General features: G+C 32.6%; 1 non-coding gene across 1 annotated transcript; it reads right to left on the bottom strand.

Moving 5' to 3' along the window:
• Positions 1-2,192: 2,192 nt before the first annotated feature.
• Positions 2,193-2,264, bottom strand: TRNAE-UUC (transfer RNA glutamic acid (anticodon UUC)). Its single transcript has one exon. It is a non-coding gene; the product is annotated as a tRNA-Glu (tRNA).
• Positions 2,265-4,353: the final 2,089 nt, after the last annotated feature.

Genomic DNA, 4,353 nt, shown 5'->3' with positions numbered 1-4,353 from the left:
TAGATATAAACCCCCCTCGAAATTTTCCGATAAGACCGGTCGGAAGCAACCTTCCATAGCCGTATTTTAATGATCTTAACAAGAAGCGAAGGCCAAAGTATTTACTGTAAATAGCCTCCATTGCCTACCACTAATTTGTCGAGACCTCACCTACCTTCGTACTTTAGGCAAACTGTCTAACAGATTCAGGAGTTATTTTCCGGAAGTCCATCCTAAGTAAGAAAAGGACTAATATATAGCTACTTCCGCTATGTAGCAGTAGTCGTGCAATAAAGTGCACCGCCCGCCAACCCGCTGATAAATGCGCATGCGGCAAAGCGAATTACATAACTACCACCCTTAATTCACTCAACACGTGTTTCACCCCTCCACGGGACATCCTCAGGAGTAATGTTACAAGAGTAGTGCCAAATAACGAGTTTGCTACTGCTACATAGCAAAAGTAGCTATATATTAGCCATTTTCTTACTTAGGCAAACTGAAAAAGGATATGCAGGTAGATAATCAAAGGACAATTGTGTCGATTTACCGTGACTAATATATACGTAGACATGTGCCAAGTCATTTCATTAAGGTTCGCACAGACGGAACGCATTCCTTGAACGCCGCGCCACTGTAACGGATAAGATTCTGAGAACGCATGCGGCTGTCGCGAGGAAAATGATTCATGTAAAAAAATTCGTCTTGTTAAATCTGTACTTTATAGATATATAAATGAAAATTACTTTCTGAGAGAATGGCCAATTCGTTTACATATTTTTTTTCATATTTCCGTTAATGCATAAGATAGATTTTTATAATTAGAAGAAGTGGCTCAAAAAATAGAAAAATAAAATTATTTTCTCTTTGTAACCAAACCACAGATTAAATTAAAACACCTTTCTCTATCTGTCAAAAAATAGATGTCAACCAATACCTAAAAATATGTGATATAAACCATTTATATACGTAAATAGTCACAAGCCTGTCGAGGCAGCTAGTAAAAAATTAAAATCAAATTAAATTTTAATACAGCGAACATAATAAATGAGGCTTTTAAAATATAAGTATATAATTTTAATTTATGTTTCGTTAAAAGCTTTCCACATTTTTAAAATAATTTCTGCGAATCGGTACAAACTTTACATGAGAGCTCAATAAATAAATTATCTTGTGGAAAGAAATTTTAATTTTGTAAAAGAAATTTTAATTTTGTAACAAAAACGCAAAAACTTTTTGCGTTTTTGTTAAGAACTATAATAATATTTTTCTTCGTTTTTCTTATCAGCTGATAGACGACTGCAAAACGAAGGCTTCCTGCATAAATCACCACGAATACCTTTGCGCTTCCTACATCCGACGACTTCCTTCAACCTTAACGATATCGTTGGTCTACCTGGTGAGAGGTCTACCAACGCAGCGTCTACCGGCACTTGGTCACCCGAGAATCTTTCGGATTTTACTGCCAATTCAGAAAACCAATTTTCGAGCTACGACAAGGATCTTGGTTCTTCTGGGTATCTCCTCATTTATGATTCGAACTTGCAGCGAAATATCCATGAATAGTTCTCTCCATTGTTCTCTGGGTGACCATGAGCCTTTTTATAAAACTTTCCGTAAACAACTACGTCACGCAAGTCACAAACACACACACTAATTATTTTAAAATAAACTTCTTTTTCAAACTAAATTTTATGTTGTCAAATGGATAGTTTGATATATTTCTAATTAAATATTCGGATGTGCACTTTAGTTTTACATTACATCAATTCTGTAAAGAAAGGACTAAATTTCGAGAATAACAAAGTTAAATATAAATAATGATCATTTATATAATTTTCTATTATATAATCATTCTATTTCTCGCTTACACGCCTATGTTGAATTTCTTTACACAAGAAAGACTTTAGTTACATATCGCTTGTATAAAATGCCACAATATCCTTTTCTATGATGTCATATTAATATTAACCAAAAAATATGAGTCAACCTTATTAACAAGTGTAATACCAAAATACCAGATAATATTTATTTTTAAAGTCGTTAAATTAGCAGCGGAAACCAAAATAACTTAAAATTACTAAATAAATTATCATTAAAATTTTAATGTATTTTAGCAGGAAATTGTTAATAAAACACATGATGTTTTATACGTATCATAATTTTAAATTTCATTTACATACAAATATAAATAAAAATATCAAAAATGTACTTTCCCGTACCGGGAATCGAACCCGAGCCTCCTGGGTGAAAGCCAGGTATCCTAGCCACTAGACCATACGGGAGTTGTGAAGTGGTATGAAAATAATTAACTTTTAATAAAAGCGTTTATAAATAAAAGAAATTATATTGTATATTTCAAAACTTTAATAATAACGCAATTAACCAGAGATAACCCTAATATTCATTGTTTTTCGTTAAAATTAACATTGTTTTAAAGCTACACAGTACACAGATAGTTTTTAAGCTAAACCACTAGCTTAAAAACTGTCACTAATAGTAAAAAAAAACAAAATTATTGCTTTTACTTATTTCGTAATTTTTCCATTTTTTTTCTCTTCACAAAGATCTTAGTCGTGAGTTGAAAAATATACTACTTCTTCTTTTCAGCCTATAGACGCCCTCTATAAGGCAAAGGCCTCCACAAATGGTCGCCACGATGATCGGTCTTGCATTACCTGCATCCAATGTCCATCCATCCATCGTCTTTAACTATGTTGTCGATCCATCAGGGTACCCCCCCCCCCGCCTACTCCGCGTCTACTGGCTCGTGGTCGTCGCTGGAGAAATTACACTGACAAATTATTTAACCTAAAATTAAAGCCGCTCTTCACTAGAAGATATGAAGATCATAAATTTTGACATAAATTATTTCTATCGATATTTATACATTTAAAGCATCTTATAGATCCGTCTCATCTGGTACATTAATAGCAGAAAATTAGAACTAATTTTGCTAAAAATTCTCTTATCGCAATGATTAAGATATAGACATTTGTCATTTGACGAACTGTACCCGCACATTTATTAAAATATCTGTCAAAATTTGCTTAATTTGAAGATAATTATTTTTTTAAATTATAGTTGTACTTATATTAGCTGTAATTAGTATTATATTAACGTAACATAAGTTTGATCATTATTTTTTATTATTTATTATTAATTTATTTTCTACACAATAACCTTTCTTGTGTTTCAATGTAATTATGAAAAAAATATACCGAATTGGTTGAGATGTTCTCAAGTATTCCGCTTGGGAACACATTTATCTATTAATTTTTATTTGTTTTATGTAAGACAGATCTTCATACTGCTTCATACAGTTTGTCATAACATTAATTTTTTTTTTAATTGTGAACAAAAAATAAACAACTTATAATATCTATTTTAGGTTTATTACAGTTATTTTATATAACAAGGACTATTTTCAACAAAAACTTTTTTTTATGTCTGTTTGACAAATATTAAATAAGAGACGGCTACACTAATATAAAAGTTTTTTTTTCAGATACTGATAGTTGAGGCAAAGACAATAATAATTTTAAAACAAGAATATTCGAAAGTTAAAAAGTGTCGGTTGCAACAGAATGTTCAATAAACGATCTGTACTAAATTCTTGAAAACCGGTTAATGAATTTACAGATTGATTCCTCGAAACGAACTGCCCCTAATTTTTTTCCAATATGTAGTAAAACTCAGGCGTTTCTCGAAAGTTCTTTACTGGTATTGAATACTTTAACTGTGATTCATTTTTAATTTCTTAAGCTATTTTTAAATTGATAGAGTTCTATAGTAACATTTACTGGTATTCTTAATGATTTGAGGAATAACAGACCTTTTTATATTGTCGATTTAATAAATTCATTATGACCTGTATTTTATCTCATTAATGTATGATGGTTTCACATCATGGAATTGATGACCTAGGTGGTACTTCTGGCTTCATTGACCAGCCTGCGGTCACTGAAAGGGCCATGAAGAGAGTTACGCTCTAGCTTATTTACGAGATTGAATCAGAAATAAGGAGTTTTAGGAGAAAAGAAAGCGTCATTGCCCAGCGGATATGCTAATTGAAGTGGCAGTGGTCAGAGTGTAACCTCAAGGTTCTGGAGTGGAAACCACGAATCGGCAAGTACGTAGGACATCCGTAGAAAGTCCAGCTTAGCCTCACCTGTCATGTAATTTCCTCTTCGCTTCGTAGATAACCTGCTACTACAAATTACAAACCGAGAGAGATCTATCTATGTAAGTAAATATAAATCAGAACGTAATTAAGCTGCTCGGTTAGGGACGTCAGAACAAACAGGGCCAAACCAAACCGCGAACACTCACCGCTGCTTACACGACTTCCTACTTAGGCTCTCTAAAACTACA

Source organism: Battus philenor, unplaced genomic scaffold, assembly GCF_028537555.1.
Source record: "Battus philenor isolate CCGP_79_NKW_IND1 unplaced genomic scaffold, ilBatPhil1.0.hap1 SCAF_3, whole genome shotgun sequence".
NCBI classification, from domain to species: domain Eukaryota; kingdom Metazoa; phylum Arthropoda; class Insecta; order Lepidoptera; family Papilionidae; genus Battus; species Battus philenor.
Note: the sequence above shows the minus strand (reverse complement) of the source record. Positions and strands in the feature narration are given on the sequence as shown.